The sequence below is a fragment of the Chlorocebus sabaeus genome, chromosome 12 (genome assembly GCF_047675955.1).
Source record: "Chlorocebus sabaeus isolate Y175 chromosome 12, mChlSab1.0.hap1, whole genome shotgun sequence".
In the NCBI taxonomy this organism is placed as follows: domain Eukaryota; kingdom Metazoa; phylum Chordata; class Mammalia; order Primates; family Cercopithecidae; genus Chlorocebus; species Chlorocebus sabaeus.
In genome coordinates this window covers 17854636-17876648 of record NC_132915.1, presented here as the reverse complement: position 1 = coordinate 17876648, position 22013 = coordinate 17854636, and the positions used below count along the sequence as shown (strand labels likewise).

Below are 22013 nucleotides of genomic sequence, written 5' to 3'. Positions count from 1 at the left end.
CATCTCGAGGAAAAAAAAATCTTCAAAATGGAAAATTAAATAGTAGTTCCTTTTATCTGTTCTTAGTAACTTTAGCTAATCTAAGGAAATAAAAGGAAATAACCTTTTTATTGCTTTGCATTATTTGTTCAAAATAATCTACCTGCTTTATTTAAACTAGTTATTTCATTGGCATGATGTTCTACAAGACTATTGATCACCATGGCCACGACATGAACAGTACCATATTGTGAACACTTAATTTGTATTGTTTTCTTCAATAAGTTGTTGTTATTGTTGTTTTTGAATTGAGTTTCGCTCCTGTTGCCCAGGCTGGAGTGCAATGGCACAATCTCAGCTCACTGCAACCTCTGCCTCCCGGGTTCAAGCAATTATCCTGCCTCAGCCTCCCAAGTAGCTAGGATTAAAGGTATGCACCACCACTCCCAGCTAATTTTGTATTTTTAGTAGAGATGGGGTTTATCCATGTTGGTCAGGCTGATCTTGCACTCCCGACCTCAGGTGATCACCCGTCTCAGCCTCCCAAAGTGCTAGGATTACAGATGTGCGCCACCACACCCGAACCAATGAGCTTTTAAAAAAGTAATTTGTGAGCTTGTTTTCGTCAAGTGTGTGTTCTAGAGGTTGTGTAGTGTAAATGCAAGCATCCTGGATTTGGAACCAGACTTCACCTAATATGAAATCTAACTCTGCCACTGCTTAGCTCTTGATATCACAATCACTTAGCCTCCTTGTCCCTCAGTTTACTGCTTTATGAAATGGGCTAATAATATCTGGTTCAGAAAACTGTGAAGAATAAAGGGGTAATGTGATGTTGTTGACAGAGTATATGGCACATTGTAAGGGCTCAATCTAATATAAAGGCTATTTTCATTATGGCTCCTATTATACTGCTACCAGTACTAATTCCTTTCTAGAAAAAGCAAAGCTGGAAATCACTGGGGAAGGAATATTTGATAGGTCTTACCAAAGCACTCCTGCTTAAAGTGAAAGATGTTTGTGGTGTAAATGTAGGCATTTGTAAGACGGAACAATGTTCTTATTTCACCACTGAAGAAATGCCCTGCTTTCAACCTTTTGATGGACAGATGTCTTTGCGGCTTTAACATCCCACCCCATCATGCTCTTCCTCCCTAACTGCAACTACCAGTATTTTGTGACAAAAGACTCTTCCTCTGTAGATAGACTGTGGGGATCACTAGGCCAGTCCCAGTGTGACTTCTTACTTTGCATAAGATAGAAATGTCTTACTCCATTTGAGATTAAATTTGATCTTTCTGGGAAATGTAAAGCGACTCTACTCCAGTTTCTTAAATATAAAGGTTGTGAGGTGAAGCAAGGCATAGCATACACGGAGATCTAAATAGCCATCCCAGGATTCTAATGAGGCCACAAATCACAGAACTCCATTATGATCAGAGTCGTGGTAATATTAGACTGACCATAGCTTGCTTAACCTTACTGGTGCCACAGTTTTGGAGTAAGCACATTATCTTCCTGTAAAGCACATTTCTGTTTAATACGTGCACATGCAGCAGGTATTTATTCTTACACCAGTTCCCCACCCATAGTTATTTTCTGTTTATAGTAATTTTAGAAAATATTTATTTTGCAATGATTTCAGACTTATGAAAGTGTCACAAGATTGGTTTAGAGAATTAAAGACTTTATTTGGATTAACCAATTTTATTTTGAAGGAACACGTGCTAGAGGTTTTAGCTCATCGTTAGTGAGGGAAACAGGCGAATATTACAGCTAGTTCAAAGGTTCATTTATAGATCAGGAATATGGAAATACATTTGCATATGGATGCAAACTAGCTTCTTCTGCAGAAGTGGAGGGAAGACAATTGAACCTCTACTTGACAGAATTTATTTACTCCTTCTCGACAAGAATTATTTTGCATTGCTCTGCTGATTCGGTAATGTTTAACATTTTGCCACATATCCTTTATCATTCCCTCTTTCTCTAATTAAATTTTTTTGAACCCTTGAGAGTAATTTGTATGCACCATGCCCCATACTCTTTAGTAGCTTTAATTCACTGTGAATTGTCTAAGAAAACACATTTTCTTACATAATCACAACAAGTAATTAAATTCAGGAAACTTATCATTTGATACAATACTTTTCTCTAATCTACGGTTCATGTTTTGTCAGTTGTCCTAATAACGTCCTTGATAGCATTTTTTTCCATTCTGTGGCACTGAATTCAGCCCAGGGTCACACATTTCATCTAGTTATCTTTAATCTCCTTTATATTTTTTTCAGATTTGAAGTTTGTCTACATTGGAAATTTAGAGTCAAAGGTTGTGGCATTTCTATGTTTGTGTGTGCATGTGTGTGTGTTGCTTCATTTATGATAATATCCTTAGCTATTATGTCAAAAGCTGACTTTTTTTTTTTTTTTTAAAGTGCATTTCAACTCCAAAGTAACACTGAGGGGAAAATAGCAAGCATAAATCAGAACATCAAAGTAAGTCCCATCATGCCTACAGTGTACAAATAGCTGTTGATGAGTTTGCCATGCTTACTGAACTGAATAAGTATAAAAGCTTTTCATGTGCATTCCTGTTTTCAGGCCCAATACAGTACGTTAACCTCAGAATATCAAATTGAATCAGAGGTTCTGAGAAGAGCAGCCTGCAAAGCCGTTAGAATGACACTCTTCATTACACTATCTAGATTCAGGTTTCAGACAACCATAACCGGGGCTTTCCCAACCTCTCACCCAAAGTCAAATGTGCACAGCCACCCAAATCACTGCCTGCCTTCCCGCAAGGGCTCCCAGACCTCTTAAAGTGGGAAGTCCACCCAGTCCCGGAAAGCTGAGCCCGGAATTATAAAGAACCTTTTTGTGATGACATTTTTCCTGGCGAGGCTCAAATAAACAGCCCTTGCAAGGCAGTTTGCCACACAGTGTGTCAGCACATATTATGCAGTCTGGTGCTGAGTGGATGTGCCAGCTGCCCATTAGACCACACTAAAATAGAATTGCTGGGAGCCTGAAGCATGAAGCATGATATTAGATAAAGTGATGAAATTTCACTCGATTAAAGAGCCGGGTCAAGGACAGTTACCTCGGGAAATTCCTTTTTTCCTCGAATATTCTCACAACTTTGATGAATTTATCATTTCCCTGCTTATTTTTCATTATCGTCTGGGGGCTTTATGAACAATAAAACGTGCCCTCAGCAGGCACTGACATATTGGAGTGATCAGAATCATAGGTTATGTTGATTCAAAGAAAGAAAGGGAAAAAAAGACGAGATTGACATTGCTGCAGGTCAAAAGCCCTTGGAAATGTTGGATTGATTTGTTTAGACAGTTGTTTGATTTCTCTCTCTCTTTTTCTTTCTCTAGCTCTTTTTTCCCCCTCAAGTAGGAGGATAGGAAAAAGAACAGAGAGGGGTAATCTTTTTTAGTTTAGGCCAGTTGAAGGAGAGAAGCAGAAGCATATGGCTTGGCAGAAATTTTTATTTTTATTTATTTGATTTATAAGGACAGGAGAGAAATGCTTCTTGCAAAGGGCTTCTTTTATCAAAAGGACTTGCAGGCTGAAAGTAAATGACTACATACCTGCATTGCTTTTTAAACCAGGACTGGAAAACCACATCTAGCTAGTGTAAAGCTGACTGGTTGCTCTCCATAGTAGGAAAACAAAAACCCACTTTGGTTTATTAGTATTTTACTCTGACATAATTTCATTTACAATAACATTTGAGAGAAAAAAGAAAGGAAATGTGAATATTCAGAGTAGTTTTTGTTCTACCCTTAGAGCTTAATTCTACAGTCCTTCCATCCCCCATTTTGCCGGTAAGGGTAGAGTTCTTGCCAGCCAGACATCCCGGGAAGAACAAGCAGCACCAAGCCCAGCTAATTGGACCATGTTGAATTCTAATTCAGTTGGTTCAGTTGGTCCTTCTTTGGGTCAAAAAATTGCTTTAGACAAATGTGCTGGTCTGGAGGACTGGGAACACTTTGGAGGTTTAAGTTTTTAGCACCATGTGGGGGTCATTACAAACTCTGAACTCAATGAATGACTGAGTAGCCCTACTTCTATGAATTTCCCAAGCAATATTTTAACTCTGGTGCTCAAATTCCATTCTAGTATGTAAGATGCTTGAGTTTTTAAGACTCCTCTTTCTTCCTTATGATATAGGGATACTAGCATAGAATACCTCTTCTAACATACAAGACTGTAATGAATATGAAATAAGAACATCTATTTCCAGATATGTTTTTCCTAAGAGGAAAGGTGTTATCTAAATTCTAAATAGTGCCATGATTATATTTTTGTAATAATCTTATATTTTTATATTGAAGGACAAAAAATGTACATAACCCAGTGAACTGTACTTACTTGGACTATGAACCAGAGATGAACTTAAAATTTGTATCTTGGCCAGGCACGGTGGCTCACACCTGTAATCCCAGCACTTTAGGAGGCCGAGGGAGGCAGATCACCTGAGGTCAGGAGTTCAAGACCACCCTGGCTAACATGGTGGAACCCCATCTCTACTGAAAACACAAAAATTAGCCAGACTTGGTGGCGGGCTCCTGTAGTCCCAGCTACTTGGGATGCTGAGGCAGGAGAATCGCTTGAACCTGGGAGGTGGAGGTTGAAATAAGCAGAGATTGCGCCGTTGCACTCCAGCCTGGGCAACACAGTGAGACTCCATCTCAAAAAAAAAAAATACATTATTTTTCAGCAAGTTCCTTGGGTATTACATTAATGTTTATATAAATTAAACTTCTTTTTCATAACAGCACCCATTCATTAGGTGAGAGTTTATGTCTAAGGAAGAAATAAAGAACAGCCTGGTGGTACAGGCAGGAAATGCAGGACGAGGAGTATAATGTGGGTGCTTCAGTTTTCTCATAATTGATAGGACAAAAGTGAGACATCAAAAAATTTTTTCTTTTAATTATAGGAAAAAAAGCCTGCACAGAGACGTTAGACAACTGCTTTCAGATCTGATCAACTGTAATCTAATTTTTCTTTTCTTTCTTCCTCTTGAGCCAAGGGGGTTTTGTTTTTTGTTTGTAAAATATTGAAGTGGTTTGAAAGATGGGAAGGCAGTTGTGCTAAATTTTCTATTATTAGCATCGAAGTGATAACAGCTTTCTTACCCCTTGGGAGAAGAGGTGGCAGTTGGAAGCCGAGGAACGCTCAGTGCTGTGTCGGCACACTTTTCACCAAAACAAAAAAAACAGAGTAAGAATATCTGCCTGTAATAAAATAATGAGTCTGTTACTTTTTCTCAGTATGAAGTGAGGGTGAAACATACACATATTATTAGGCAAAAGAGAGCACCACAAAATCGGTGGAGTTTTAAACCCTCCCTCTCCTGTCTGGTGGACACCAGGACTGCTTGGCTACAACCCTGTGTCTTCTCAAGGCTCCAAGGGCAAGCAGCACCGTCTCCCCAGTGTGTTTTTCACTAGTCGCTTGCTTTGGGATCTTGATTTCTTTGCTAGTGTCACTTTATTTTGGCCTGACAAAATCCTTCACTAAGCTACAGAATGCAGAGAGTGCATACCAGGGGTGAGTTGTTGCCAACATAAGGCTTAGTCAGTAAGGTGCAGGAGGAGGCATTTGATATACATTTCCCTCCTCTTCACCAAACACTTGGGCAGCACTCAAGCAAGAATTGTATTCTATTTACGGTCATCTTGCTTATGATGAAAATTATATGTTTCATCCCAAGCAACAATAAAAAAAATTACTTTGAAACCTCTCACTGGCACTTCTAATGAACACAATAAATAGAAGAATATGCTCATCAAAAATTGTTCTCCTTTTCTCCATGATGAACCCAATAAATATTTCATTAGAAGAAGGGTTTAGCTTCTCATGTGAATTGTGAAATCTCTTGGGTTATATTAAGGCTGTAAATGTAGTTCAAAGCAGCTTAGAGTCTCGCTTTAGGGGATGGGTGCTTTTTATTTTTTATCCTTTCCCTAGAGGGTCTGATTAGCCCAGAGCTCATTTGGTGCAATAATGGAACAGGAAATTTTCTACGAGCGCCTGCAACAGAGTTCCAGTTGAGAGTTTGCTACCTTGGGAGAATCAGATCATTCTCATATCTGCTGGGGAAATGCATGCTCCCCAAGAGAAAGGAATTGGAAAAATAAATTCTTCTGACAAGTGGAGAACTTCTGCTGCAGAATGTTCCTGAACCTTGCCAGAGGGGGAGATTTTATCTTCCCGATCAGATTGCCCTAGCATTTTCCCTTCTTCCTTTAAAATTTTGTGTTTTTATTTTATTTATTTTGTTTTAACATAAGAGAACTGAAAGGTCTATGCTGTAATGTGCATTCTTCTAAACTGAAGGGTTTGTCATTTCAGTTCTGAACACCGATTTCTGTCACTTTGGCCAACACGAAGGAAGAGGTATATTTCTTTTCCTCCCTGACACCTTCAATGACGTGATACACAAATGGCGGACTATGTAATAGTTTAACCAAGCCTGATCTTTCTGCCTGGGGTACTTGCAGCACTTAAAGCCTCGGTGAGTCTTTACTTATTTATTTATTTTTTAGATCACTCAAGTAGAGAAACCATGGTATGTAAAATTCACCTAACTTTTAAGTCTTTTACATGGAGATTTCATTTTTTTCTTATTGCTGACCAACTACCCCCACAAGCTAAAGTGGTAGAGTTCTTGTTAGAAGGAGAGTCCACAAATGTTTTAATTATCATTTTTTCTTTCATTAATGTCTGGGGTTTTTGTATGACCTCTCCTTTATCTGGGCACTGTGCAGAGGAGAAATTGCATGCCCTTCAGTCTTCAGGGTGATCCGCTGGTTTTGTCACTTTGATTATTTTCTTTCCTAAGTACTACACAGCATACATTTTCTGCTGGATTCAGCTAAATTCATTCCCCTCTGGTTCACTGTGTGGAAGGTGATGTGATATACCAGGGATCTTGCTCGAAGCCAGTGCTAGACTTCTTAAGAGTACTTGAGCACCTCTTGAATGACATAGGAATTCCTCTGACACCACTGCCATGGTGATTCTTTTAGGACAAGGACATGCCATTTTTTTTTTCTTCTTCTTCTTTCCTGGTGTATCCAGGCAGGATTTAATATGGAGATGGATGAGTAGACAGAAAGGAAGACGAGGTAGGTCTTACAGATCTGTCTTTTAAATTAACAAAAGCCACAAAAACATTAAGAATTAAGCTATATTTGAAGAGGCCTCAGGAGAAATCTGTTAGTCTCCCAGACCCAATGGCATTTAAATGTCACAAAGACAAAGCCATGAAGTGTCCAGTTGGTCATGAACTTCATCACAAAGTGTGGAAACAAAGAGGATGAAACAATAGGAAGGCCTTAACCAATTTAGATGTTGTCAAAGAGCATTCTTAGAAGCCCTGTCTGAAAGATGTTAGTTTTGCCTAATGCCAATTATTACCTAATTCCAACTGAGATTGAATTTCAGACTGCGAGTAATAAAGGTGAGAGGAGGAGTGGAGACTGGTGGTCGGTGGGGTTGAGAGGTGGGAGCTGCTGGCCATTGGGAAACAGATGTTGCAATTTTTAGTGGGTTGGTCAATGTCATTCACAGGATGGCATTTGATTAAGGCCTTGAAGGAGAGTTTCAAGTCAGCCTTATAGAATCTTCAGAATGGAGAGAAATCTGGTCAAAGACCATGAGGTAAAAGTGTGCCTGGTTGAGTTGGAAGAAAACTGAGGAGGTCAAATTTCATGGAATGTTGCTGTAAAGGGGAACTAGAGGATAATATGGGGGTAAGGAAGGGGTTCTTTATAAGACACTTGACACTGATGGGCATGACCCAATAGAGAGGAAGAAATTCTTGATGTAGGGAGAGCAATGGGAGAGGAGAAGTTTCAGGTGTCAGGTTTATGTGAGAGAGAGGAGATGGAATCTAGGATGCATGTGAAGCGTTGGCTTTAGGGAGAAGCTTAGACAGTTCAGCTGCAGTGGCAGAAGGGAAGGACAAACATATGGACACTGTTCCCAGTAAGGAAGGAGATTTGGGGTCAGGAGCTTGGGAAGCTCTTTTCTGATGTGTGTATGTGTGCGTGTACGTGAGTGCAAGTTAAGCCATCAGTGGAGAGTAAGGATGGAAAATATGTGTTGGAAGTTTGAGAAGAAAGAAAAAGTCATGAAATAATCATCTAGGGCAGTGGTTATCAATGCATGGTCCAGATTAGCAGGGTCAGCATCATCTGGGAACTTGTTCGAAATGCAGTTTCTTAAGTCCACCTTAGATTGATTCAGACACTTCAGGGGTCAGGACCCAGCAATCTGAGTTTCCACACATCCTCCAGATGATTCTGTGGCAGCCTCAAGTTTGAAAATCACCAGTTTAGGGTAACAGGAGAATGAATGGATTATGGAAATATTGAATGATTGATGGGCAGGGCTCGAGATCTTTTTGAAGGTAGGGGTTATCAACTTAAAATGAGATCAGTCAGCAAACTGTGTGGCTTTCTCCAGCCATGGCCATCTGTGTTGGTGTGCAGGGTAAACCGAGTTGATTTAACCTGGCCTGGGGTCTTGTTAATCTTCTTAACAAGATTGTTAAGAATGTATGCAAGAGTGTGAGATGATGGACCATCAGATCTAATCTAGGCCAGGGAGAAAATTGAGGGACCAAGAAAAGCTTAAGTAGTCAATGGCTAATAGCTCCTAGTGGGATCAGGGTTTCTTGGAGTTGGGACATTGGTGAGAGTGAGCTGGAAAGACAGAATGGAAAGACAGAAATTGTAATTATGGATGGCTTTGCTGGTAATGATAAGGCCAGAGTATGGCCTGTGGAGAGAGTAGTTGAGGCAGGGTGGAAAATGTGAGAGTTGGAAAAGAGGGCCTCGAAAAACCAAGAGTCTAGGACATTGGAAAGATCATATATATATGGATATTGAAATTACCAAATATGTTGGAGAAGTGTTGGTGAGTTAGGTGCTAAAATCTTGAAGGAATTAGGGGAGTGACCTGTGGGTCTGTAGGTAACAGCAGTAAGCTAAAATGGTGATTGATAAGGACTAATCACATGGTATTAAAAGATGAAAACTTTGTGTTGTTATTTGTTCTTGTGGTGGGAAAAAAAGATGTTTAAGTGGCAGTATGAAAGCAGAACACCTGCCCCTACCTCCAGATCTGGCATTATGAGAACCTTGCAAGATACCACAGCTACCACTTTCGGACTGCTGGGTAAAAGCAAGTGGTTTCCTGAGAGTCTGTCCATTTACAGCAAGAAGTCAAAAAAAGTTCTGAGAAGAAGTAAGGAGAAGCTAACAATTGAGCGTGACTTCAAGAAGACAGTGTGGACTGGTTTCAGGTATTTGGGATGAGTGGCAGAGTGGATGAGAAAAGGGAGACTATAGAGATAATTGATAAAAGAGAGACTATAGATATAAGAGTCCAGGGAGATCAGAGTTGATTGGGAGCTGCAGGCTCCTTGTGAAGTTTGATGTACATGAGAGAATGGCAAAACGAGATTTGCCTTGATGTTCTCAATGTAAGCACTGAGGAGAAGGCTGGGAGTGTTGCAGGGCAGTGAGTGATGGGGTCTTGCTGGGAGTGCTCTGAGGCTTTCTCTTTATTCCTGACAGTGGTGATGTGGGGCCACGGATGGCAGTCTTATCCTGCTTGGAAATCTCGGAGAGGTGTGGAGACCAGGGAAGGTTAATCTTTTTCAGTTGGATGTGTGGATGGTTCTTCAATCGAGTAGAGTTTGAAAGTGTGCAATGGAAAACGGTGTTGGAAATGAGTTGAGGAGTAGATGAGTCAAGGCTACTCTAATTTCAATGCCCCAAACCATGCCCAGCTCAAAAGTCACAGGGTGGTAATAATAGTTCCACTTTTCTATTCTTGTCATTGTTAAGCCTCAGAAATAAATCAAAGTGGGGGCCTGTCTTCAACATATCAAAAGCAGCTGAATTTGTGTCCATTTATCCTTTCGTTGTTGTGAGATCAAGCAGTTGCACCTCAAGTGCATTCACTGGTATAATTTCTAGGAGGAGAGACCACTTCATTCCACATTGGTGCCCCACTCATCCTCCCAGCATGTTTCATACAAAGAGACATCTGGTTTGCAGAGATGCTCTTAGGAACCAGCATGTTGGTGGCTTGAGCACAGGTCCTGGGTGTGAGGAGTGTGCTGAGGATGCAATAGTGCATACTTTTCTGGGGATGCACACCTGGACTGCAGAGAGGGGGCTACCAGAAAGCAGTTGGCTTGGATGCCAAATACTTTCAAAACAGCTAGCTCCAGTGGAAACCTCTTCAACCCTGGCAAGAACTCCGAGTTTTGAGAGCTGTGCACACTAAATTTTCACACTGTATGTGAGCCACTGCTTTGTGTGGAAATGCTTGAATGAAAGTAGGATTCTTGTAATGTGCCCTTAGTGGCATAATATTGCATGCAGAGCTACAAGCTTTAATGCACTTCCTCCCTCACAGCTAGGCTTAATAAGTGGCAGGAGAATGGCCTGATGCAAAAATTAATACTTTTTAATGAGTCAAGATTGATTCTAGAATTTAAAGAAGTATTCTGTGTTTTCAAAGAAATAGGTAATGGAGAAAACTCTATCGGCAATTTTGAATGTCTGCAGAGCTAGAGGGATGACAGAAAGAGATTTTCTTCTTTAAGGCCTGTATTAAAAATGAAATGATACTGTATAATTCCAATTTTATGACTTTCTGGAAAAGACAAAACTATGAAGACAGTAGAATGGTCCATGGTTGCCAGGGGGTTTGGGGTTGGGGGTTAGGGTTGCATAGGTGAGGCACAGATAACTTTTAAAGTAGTGAAAATACTCTGCAGGATACTGTAATTACACAAATGTATAATGAATATGTGTCATTATGCATTTGCCAAAGCCCATGAAATGTACAACAGCAAGAACGAATCCTGTTGTATACTATGAACTTTGGGTGATGTGATGTGTCAGTGTAGGTTCGTCAGTTACAACAAATGTACTGCTCTGGTGGAGGATGCTGATAATGGGGGAGGTTGTATTCACATTATGGGGGCAAGGGATATATTGGATATTTCTGTATCTTCCTCTCAATTTTGCTATGAACCTAGAATTGCTCTAAAAAAGTCATAAAAAACATAAAACCCTTTGAATCTTTAAGATCTCTTTCTCACCTGCTTCCTCTTCTATTACTGTAACTATTAACCACTGTGAACAGTTTCATTAATAGGAACAGCTTTTGGCAACCTGTCCCTGGTGATGAACATTTAGGTGGATTTTATTTTGTGGTTATTACAGCAAAACTGCGGTAGACTTTGTGCAGATGTATTTTTGTGCGCTAAGGCAAATCTATCTCCCGGTTAACTGCCTAAAAGTATAATTTCTGGTTTAAAGAATGTACGCATATATTTTTGGTTAGATAAATAAGGCATTTTATTTTAGGTTCACAGTGTTCCAATAAGTAAACGATGAATTAAAAAATGTAAAACTAGGTAAAGGAAAAGATAAGCGGCGGGGAAAAAATACAATGGGTTAATAAGCAAATGAAAAGATACACAATCTTACTCATCACTGAAGAAATGAAAATTAAAACAGGATATCATTTTACTCGTAAAATTGATAAATATTTATGAGTTTGATCCCACATGGCATTGGTGATAGGGTGGGAACCCAGCATACGCGTGCCTTCCTGATGGTGGTGTGAACCATCTCACTTGTTTTGGAAGGCACTTCAGCAAGAATTTTGCCAGTGTTTTAACTTTCTAATGCCCTGCAACTTGGCCTGGAGCTACACTCTGCTCGCTAGATCAGAAGAAGATCTTCTTTGGGCACCAATGATAGTTTATTTTTCAGTTTGGAAAGCCGTCTGACTTACCTCATTATGAATCCATGTATCTATTTAACTCTGAAGGCAAAGGCAATTTTGTTTCATTCATTTAATAGATGTTTGTTGGGCATCTGCTGTGTGCCTGTGGGAACACAGTAGTGACCAGTGGGCATGGCAGGCAAGGCCTTTGCTCTCAAAGAATTTTTGTTTTGATGCAGGAAGGCAGGCAACAAGCAAACACACAGATATATGATCAATAGCAGGAGAGAGCAAGTACTGTGGTGGAATCAAAACAGGTGAAGTGATGGCAAGTGGCTGGGGGATATTGGGATCAGTGACCAGTGGGTCACTCCAGAGTTATGACATTCAAGCTAAATGCTAAATGGCAAGAGAGAGCTGGCCATGCCAAGACCTGGAGAGGTCCTACAAGCAGAGGGTACAGCATGGCCAAAGGTCCTGGGGGGCAGGAAACCAGTGTTAGGGACTAAATTGTGTTCTCCCATAATTCATATGTTCAATGTGACTGTATTCAGAGATAGGGCCTTAAAGTGGTAAAGTTTTCTGAGGTCATAAAGGTGGGGCCCTAATCCAATAGAACTGGTGTCCCTATAGGAAGACACCCAGGGATTTATGTGCACAGAGGAAAGACCCTGTGAGGAGACTAAACTTGAAGCCACTTTGACATGGATGTCCGGGCTCCAGAACTGTGAGAAAATAGGCGCCTATTGTTTGAACCACACAGTCTGTAGCATTTAATAAGCATCTATTGTTTGAACCACACAGTCCGTGGTATTTAATAAGCACCTATTGTTTGAACTACACAGTCCGTGGTATTTAATAAGCACCTATTGTTTGAACCACACGGTCCGTGGTATTTAATAAGCACCTATTGTTTGAACTACACAGTCTGTGGTATTTAATAAGCGCCTATTGTGTGAACCACACAGTCCGTGGTATTTAATAAGTGTCTATTGTTTGAACCACACAGTCTGTGGTATTTAATAAGCGCCTATTGTTTGAACCACACAGTCCGTGGTATTTAATAAGCACCTATTGTTTGAACCACGCAGTCCGTGGTATTTAATAAGCGCCTATTGTGTGAACCACACAGTCCGTGGTATTTAATAAGCACCTATTGTGTGAACCACACAGTCTGTGGTATTTAATAAGCACCTATTGTTTGAACCACACAGTCCGTGGTATTTAATAAGCACCTATTGTTTGAACCACACAGTCCATGGTATTTAATAAGCGCCTATTGTTTGAACCACACAGTCCGTGGTATTTCATAAGTGCCTATTGTGTGAACCACGCAGTCTGTGGTATTTAATAAGCACCTATTGTGTGAGCCACACAGTCTGTGGTATTTTGTTAATCAGCCTGAACTGATTAAGGCAACCAGTGTGGCTGAAGCCACGTGACCACGAGGTAACAGAAGGCTGGAATGAGCAGGGCTTTGGGGGTTGTCAGAAAGATACTGGATGTGGTTTTCAGTATGATGGGACACTACAGGGGGCAGAGGTTAAGTTTAGAATTCTCACTCTACTTGGTGTGAGGAGAATGGAATGAAATGGGCAAATAGGAAGAAGGAAGGACAATGAGGAGGCCTTATCTTATAGAAGTCCGAAAGAGGTTGGGCATGGTGGCTCATGCCTGTAATTGCAGCACTTTGGGAGGCCGAGGTGGGCAGATCACCTGAGGTCAGGAGTTCAAGACCAGCCTGGACAACATGGTGAAATCCCGTCTCTACTAAAAATACAAAAAAATTACCCAGGCCTGGTGGCACACACCTGTGATCCCAGCTACTTGGGAGGCTGAGGTAGGAGAATTGCTTGAACCCAGGAGGCAGAGGTTGCAGTGAGCTAAGAAGGTGCCATTGCACTTCAGACTGGGAGACAGAGTGAGACTCCATCTCAAAAAAAAAAAAAAGTCCAAATAGAAAACAGATGATGGTGGTAGCTAGGGTGGCAAGAAAGAGACAAAGGGGGCTGGGTGAATCTGGGATATAATGTGGTGTATGAGAGGGAAGCCTTGGGGACCTCTACCCAGTGGTGCACCCGGGAAGGGCAGTGGGCGTGGTCTGTCTTGGTGCCTGCAATAGGGGGTGCACTGTCTGGAGAGAATTTAAAGACAATGGTAGTACTGACTCAGAGTCCTCTGCTTCATATTATCATCATGCTCTGACACCTCTAGACAATGTTTGGGATAGAACATTTCTCAACATGAACATGGACATCTCCTATCATCTCCCAGTACCCACCATCTCACTCCCTTGGCCCAGACGCTGGGGTGGGAGTGTGAGTTCAGTAACTGCACCCACTAGTGCTGCGAGGCAAACTGAGGTTCTCAAATTCTCACCTATTAGGCTAGCGACTTCCTCTCCATCCCTGAAGGGTGAGTGGATAAAGACGTGAGTGGAGAAAAAACAGAGTCTCTCCTGCCAACGCTTTCCCGCATGGTGAGACAGCATGAGCACAAACGGGTTGAGAGGCGGACAGGTGTTCCCAGATTCTCCTCAGCTTTCTGTTCTCTCTCAAACCTTTGGACTGATGGTTAAACGTATGATCAGCCAAGGACACAGCTGTCCCCAGAGAGAAGGGGTCAGCAGCGCCAGGGCCACTCTGCTCCTTCTCCTGGGCCACTGCCCAATACCTGACAAGACCCTGAGGATTGTCTCCTGGCCCTAGAGTGCCAGGCAGTTCAGTTCAGTTTTTACTCCAGCAGAATAGAGAAGAGTAACAAAAGGATGTTAACTTATTTCAAAGGCCAAGCTGAACTTTAGGCTGAGTTCATTCCTCAGCCAATACTCAGGCACACTAACCAAAATAGCTTATCCAAGATTAGGGACTGGATCAAAATAATGCAATATTGATTCCCCGATATCAAGAATAGATAACTTATTTCCCTACTAAAGTCCTAGAAGAAATTAGACCTCAAAAGTGAAATAAAAATGGAACTCCCCTTTCCCTTGTCAACCAAAGATGTATAATTCTAAAATACCTTCCTCCTCCATCTCCCATTCTGCTCAGAGTCAGTCTTGCCTGGCTGTTGCAGGCTGCTCTGATTTCTAGGGAAGTGCTGCAGCTGCTGTATCTTCCTAAGAGTAGATTCAGCCAACCCCAGAGCTCCAGTGTGTCCCAGGTTCCCAAAGGGTCAAAAAGTCACCCTGACTCATAAGATGATTGATCAGAGCATCAGACCCGTACAAACACCATTTATACATAATCCCCACAGCAAAAGCATTTCACAAATAGAAGCGATGTTCCCCTCTTACTTTAGCCAGCAATGGATCAAAGCAGAGAGTTGGTGTTGTTATGTGGAGGAAGTAGCACAGAGGAAAAAAAAAAAGTATGAAAGGAAAAATCATCTTGTCTTTGGATTTGCCTGTGTGCCAGTTACTCTATGCCAGCTGTCTGGAGTATACAACATGTTCACTTAAACTCAGTTGGAAAAATTTTCCATCATGAGGTTCAACATACTGCCATATGCTCCTACCCGAGCCTTACATAAGGCCAAAGCTTCCTCGCCTGTGCCGCTGCTGAGAACTTTCTCTTTCCGAATCCTGAGAAGTGAAGACCTCTGCCTGCCATGTGCTTCTTTTCTCAAACTTGCAGTAACTGTGGATTTCTTTAGCTCATTCTGGCTGACATAAACCCCCAAACATGTGATTCAGTGGTCCCTGAGAAATAAGAACCCCAAAAGCTTTTCCTTTTTCCAATTTTTTTTCTTAATTCCCCCAGGCTTCGAATAAATTTAGCTGCCCAAGAGGCAGCACAAAATCCCTTGTCAACCACCCATGTCCTGATACATTAAATCCATAGCAATGAATGAAGGGGAAAAACTAAGCAAGTAACCTTGCCTCTCACTTGCTCAACTCTCCAAACATCTCATCCATATCAATTCTCCAACATTTGAATGTTTCCAGGCCCTTTGAGATGAGTCTTCTTTAACTCTATTAAAGGCCTTTTTCTTTCCCCTCCCTCCCTCCCTCCCTCCCTCCCTCCCTCCCTCCCTTCCTTCCTTCCTTCCTTCCTTCCTTACTTCCTTCCTTCCTTCCTTCCTTCCTTCCTTCCTTCCTTCCTTCCTTTTCTTTCTTTTTCTTCAGAGTTTCGCTCTTGTTCCCCAGGCTGGAGTGCAATGGCGTGATCTCAGCTCACCACAACCTCCTCCTCCTGGGTTCAAACGATTCTCCTGCCCCAGCCTCCTGAGTAGCTGGGATTACAGGCATGTGCCACCACATCCAGCTAATTTTGTATTTTTTTTTTTTTAGCATAGATGGGGTTTCTCCATGTTGGTCAGGCTGATCTCAAACTCCCAACCTCAGGTGATCCACCTGCCTCAGCCTCTCAAAGTGCTGGGATTATAGGCTTAAGCCACTGTGCCTGACCTAAGGCCTTATTCTTTCTAGGGCTATAGTCTGTGAAAGACCCTGTGAGATCCTGAATTCCTGGAGAAATTAGACGGTCCAAGAAAACTTAACTGATGCCAGATGAGAAGTCTGTATCTCTGCTCCAGACCAAATCCCTGCTTATTCATTTTCGATATTCCAAATAAACAGTGAGTTCCTTTAGTTATGATCCCACCCGTGGCCAACTGCATTAGGATCCCTGGCACAGATGCAGATGAATCTCAGTTGCTGGGGCCTATGATTGCTAGGTCCAGATTCTTGGCCTTGTCATTTCTAGAGCTGCCATAATGATCTACAGTGTAAGCAGCAGAAGAATTGGAACAGAGAGAGGAGTGTGGCCTGCATCTCACTCACCATAACCAATGGAACTAGAAAAAAGCTCATGCTTCTCTTGAGCATGTGAGAGTGAAAAAGGAAGCTGATCATTTAGTTTCTGCTTTGGAAGCCTGGAGACCTGCCTTCTACTAAAAGTGGTCAAATGAATCTCTGGTCCTTTGTCCCAAATAGCTCCATAAATAAGGACGAAAAGCTTGCCTGTAAAAGACAGTTGTGGGTCCTATGCAGATATGTGTCAGTATTAGCCAGTTTGTATTGCTATGATGGAATACCTGAGGCTGAGTAGTTTGTAAGAAAAGAGGTTTATTTGGCTCTTCATTCTGCAGATTGCACAGAAAGCATGGGACGAACATCTGTCCCTGGTGAGGGCTTCAGGAAGCTTTTACTCATGGTGGAAGGAAAAGGGGAGCTGATGTGTGCAGAGATTATACGGCAAGAGAGGAAACGAGAGGGGAGAGAGGTGCCAGGCTCTTTTTAACAACCAGCTCTCACAAGTACTAATAGAGCAACAACTCACTCATTACCTGAGAACTGCATGGAGCCATTCATGAGGGATCTGCCCCCCCAAAACAAACACCTCCTATCAGGCCCTGCCTCCAATATTGGAGATCAAATTTCAACATGAGACTTGATGGGGCCAAATGAATCATACCCAAACCGCAGGCTTTTGCCCCTGGTCCTCCAAATCTCATGTTTTTCTCACGTGCAAAATACAATCATCCATCCTAATAGTCCTTAAAAGTCTTAACTTGTTCTAGCATCAACTCCAAAGTCCAAAGTGTAAAGTTGCATCTGAAACTCAAGGCAAGTTTCTTAAACTGTGGGCCTGTAAAATCAAAAGCAATTTACTTCCAAGATATAATGGTGATACAGACATTGGGTAAACATTTCCATTTCAAGAGGGAGAAATCAGCCCAAAGAAAAGGGCCATAGTTCCTACACAAGACTGAAACTCAGCAGGGCAGACATTAAATGTTTTTCTTTTTTTTTTTTTCTTTTTTTTCTGAGGCAGGGTCTTGCTCTGTTACCAAGGCTAGAGTGTAGTGGTATGATCATGGCTCACTACAGTCTCAATCTCCAAGCTCGAGAAACCCTCCCACCTCAGCCTCCCGAGTATCTGGGACACAGGCGTGCATCATCGCACCTGGCAAATTAAACAACAACAACAACAAAAAGCCATTTGTACAAATGGGGTCTCACTATGTTGCCCAGGCTGGTTTTGAACTCCTGGCCTCAAGCAGTTCTCTGATCATAGTTTTCCAAAGTGTTGGGATTACAGGCATGAGCCATTGTGCCCAGCCAAGAAATTAATTCTTAAAGTTCCAAAATAATCTCCCTTGACTCCACGTCCCACATCCTGGCACATTGGTGTGAGCGGTGGGCTCCCAAAGCATTGGGCATCCACACCCCCATGGCTTTGCTGTGTGCAGTCCATGTGGCTGCTCTCATGGGTTGGAGTCTGGAGCCTGCGGCTTCCAGGCTGAGGGTGCATGTTGCTGCCAGTGGTTCTATCATTCCAGGGTCTGGAGCATGGCAGCCCTCTCCACAGCTCCACTAGGCAGGGCTCTGGAGGGCATTCTCTGTGGGAGCTCCAACTCTATATTTCTGCTTGGCATTGCCTTAGTAGAGATTCTCTGCATGGGCTCCTGTGTCAGGCTTCTACCTGGGCACCCAGGCTTTTCTATATATCCTCTGAAATCTAGGTAGAAGCTGCTAAGCCTCCATCACTCTTGAATTCTGGGAGTCTACAGATTTAACACCATATGGAAGCTACCAAGGCTTATGACTTGTGCCTTCTGGAGCAGCAGCCTGTATAATACCTGGGGTCCTTTGAGCTGTGGCTGGAGCTGGAGTGGCATGGAGATAGGGAGCAGCATCCTGAAGTGGCACAGGGCAGTGACACCCTGGACCAGTTCCCCAAAACTGTTCTGTCCTCCTAGGCCTCTGGGATTATAATGGAAAGGGTAGCCTCAAAGATTTCTGAAGTGCCTTCAGAGCCTTTTCCTTATTGTCTTGTCTATTAGCACCTGGCTCCATTTTATTCTTGCTAATCTCTCTAGCAAGTTCCAAATTTTTACACTCTGTTTACTTTTTAATAATAAATTCCAATTTTAGGTCATTTCTTTGCTCCTGTATCTGATCATAAGCTGCTAAAAACAGCGATGACATTTCTTGAATGCTTTGCTGCTTAGACATTTCTTGTTCCAGAAAATTGAGAAAAGGAAAAGCTTTCAGGTTCATTATTTCTCAGGGACCACTGAGCCACAGGTTTGGGGAGATTGTGTCAGCCAGACGGAGCTAAAGAAATCCACAGTCACTGCAGGTTTGAGAGGAGAATCACATGGCAGGCAGAGGTCTTCACTTGTCAGGATTCAACACAAGAAAGTTTTCAGCAGTGGCTCAGGCAAGGAAGCTTTGGCCTTATGTAAGGCTCAGGTAGGAGCATATGGCAGTATGTTGAACCTCATGATGGAAAATTTTTCCAATTGAGTTTAGGTGAACATGTTGTACACTCCAGCCTTTGTGGAAGGCTGATATTAAGATTGATAAACTTGCCTTCCACAAAGCTCTAGGGCATTAACACAATGTGGCCGAGTTCTTTGCTACAGTGTAACAGGAGTGGCTTTGACTCCAGTTCCCAATAAGTTCCTCATTTCCATCTGAGACCTTGTCAGCCTGGCCTTCACTGTCCGTATTTCTATCAACATTTTAGTTACAATCATTTAACCAATCTCTATGAAATTTCACTTTCCCTTGTCTTTCTTTTTCCAAGCCCTCCAAACTCTTCCAACCTCTGCCTATTATCCAGTTCTGAAACTGCTCCACATTTTCAGGTATCTTTACAGCAACATCCCACTCCTTGGTACCAATCTTCTGTTTTAGCCCATTTTTGTTGCCACAAAGGAATACCTGAGGCTGGGGACTTATAAAGAAAAGAGGTTTATTTAACTCACAGTTCTGCAGACTGTAAAAGAAATATAGTGCCAGCATCTGCTTCTGGTGAGAGCTTTAGGCTGCTTCCATTCATGGTGGAAGGTGAAGGAGACCTGGCATGTGCAGATCACATGGTGAAAAAGGAAGTGAGAGAGGGGAGGCAGGGAGGTACCCAGCTCTTTTTAACCATCAGTTCTCATAAGAACTAATCAAGCAAGAACTCATTCATTTCCATGAGAATGGCGTCAAGCTATTCATGAGGGATTCTACTCCCAAGACCCAAACACCTCCCATCAGCCCCCATCTCCAACACTGAGGATCAAATTTCAATATGAGACTTGGCAGGGATCACACGAATCATATCTAAACCACAGAAGCATCCCGCCCAGGTGTACATGCTTGAGCAGGATGCTAGTCTTGCTTCAGTTTACAAGACAGAGTAACTCCACTCATTGGTTAAAACAGCATGAGCATTTGAATACCAGCCCTGGCTATTTAAATTGGTTACCATAGTCACTACCTCTTTCCTTGGAAAAGAGTGAGCTTGGGGGACAGTTGGTGGGGGGGGGGGGGAGAGAGAGAGAGAGAGAGAGAGAGAGGGAGAGAGACAGCAAGAGAGAGAGCAAGCCTAAGTGTTTATTATAATGCTTCCTCCTGTGTGCAGAATGTCAGATTGAGAGGCATGAGTAGTATATCAGCCAGGGTTTCAACAGAGAAACAGAACCAGTAGAATGTATGTTGTGTGTGTGCGTGTGTGTGTAAAATGAGATTTATGTGATTGTGGGGACTGACTAGGCTAATCAAGAATCTGTAGGGTGGATCATCAGGAAGGGCAAACTGAAAATCTCAACCAGTGGCTGATGCAGTTCACAGGGGGAGTTTTTGCTTCCTCAGGGAAACTTCAGTTTTGCTCTTAAGGCCTTCAACTACTTGGATGAAGCCCACCCAGATTATCCAGGATAATTTCCCTCCTGTGAAGACAACTAATTATAGACATTAATCAAATCTACAAAATACTTCACAGCAACACCTAGATTAGTGTTTGAATAACTAGGTTCTATAGTCTAGCCAGGTTGATGGACCATCACAAATAGTGAGGAAAACATCCAGCTTTCTCCACTAACTAGGTGACTGTGGGGAGAGGGTGTTTCAGACACTGGGAACAGCATGTGCATAGAAGCACTGAAAGAAAGTCAGAGTGTTGCAGGTGGGATGGAAGGTGGCAAAAATGAAAGAAAGAAAGAAAGAAAGAGAGAAAGAAAGAAAAGAAAGAAAGAAAGAAAGAAGGAAGGAAGGAAGGAAGGAAGGAAGGAAGGAAGGAAGGAAGGAAGGAGAGAGAGAAAGAAAGAAAGAACTCAGAGTGAAGGAAAAGATTTATAAAGGTGAGCTGAAAAAATCATAAGTTGTCTTGCATTTTAGAGCTAGGAAGTTTAGATTTTATCCATATACTTAAATCTTAGAATTTTAAGACAGAGAGGGATATAAGAAGACATATATTTATAGGAAGATTAAGGAGGTAACTCCAAGAAGGAACTGGAAGAGGAAAAATGGAAACATGCAGGCAAGCTAAGAGACAGTGGACAGGATCCAGGTAAGAAATATGTTTCTAGGGGTCAAGCTGAAGAGAAGGTATAAATTCACCATCAGTTTAGTCTATTTAAGAAGTAGAATTTACAGCACATGGTAGGGATTGAAAATGAGGTTGAGAGATCAGAGAAGAGTTCGGTGTTGGGCAACAAACAGGGTTTTTGGTCCTTCATCTGCTGAAACAGGGAATTTGGAGGGAGATCTGATTTATATGCTTTGTACTCATCATGAGTGGTGTGTACAGGGATTCTGTACAGAAAGGAGACTGGGAACGTTCACATGTGAGTAGGCAATACTAGAGCCACAGAGGATGTCTGAGCTGAAAATAGAACTTTGTGGTCTTTTAATATATATTTCATAGTGAGTTATACAATTGGAAGAGATTATTTAGGAAGTCTATGAGCATGAGACTCCAAAAAGAATAAGAAAAGAGGAAATAAGAGAATACAAGAAAAGAAAAGGACCAATGAGAAAATTCTCAGGGTCCCTACCATTTAAAGGATTGGAATGGAAAGAGCATGTTGTGAATGACATAAAAATCAGATGACCTGGAAGTGCATGCTCTTTTCAATAACTCCCTAAATGATGAGTTTCTATGGAGTACTTACTGCCTTTGGTCCTCTTAAATGATTTATCTAATTCCTTCTATTGCCAGACACAATTCTGGAGATACAATGATGAGCGAGTCATGATTTAGCTCTTTAAGTATCCTAGAGCAGGGTTTCTTAATTTTAGCACTACTTTTTGTTTTATAATTTCAACTTTTATTTTAGATTAAGGGGTACATATGCAGGTTTGTTATATGGCTATACTGCATGATGCTGAGGTTTGGGGTATAAATTACCCTGTCACCCAGGTAGCGAGCATAGTACCCAATAGGTAATTTTTTTAGCACTTTTTCCCCTCCCTCACTTATCTCTCTAGCAGTCCTCAATGTCTATTTTTTTTTATAGGATTCATTTTTTCCAAC

General features: G+C 41.9%; 1 long non-coding RNA gene across 1 annotated transcript in view; it reads left to right on the top strand.

Annotated features, from left to right (window-relative positions):
• The first annotated feature begins 9213 nt into the window (after positions 1-9213).
• Positions 9214-22013, top strand: part of LOC140713038 (uncharacterized) — a 206498-nt gene continuing 193698 nt past the window's right edge. Inside the window, exon 1 of the long non-coding RNA XR_012094921.1 lies at positions 9214-9310. This is a non-coding gene — a long non-coding RNA (uncharacterized lncRNA). The remainder of the gene's footprint in view (positions 9311-22013) is intronic.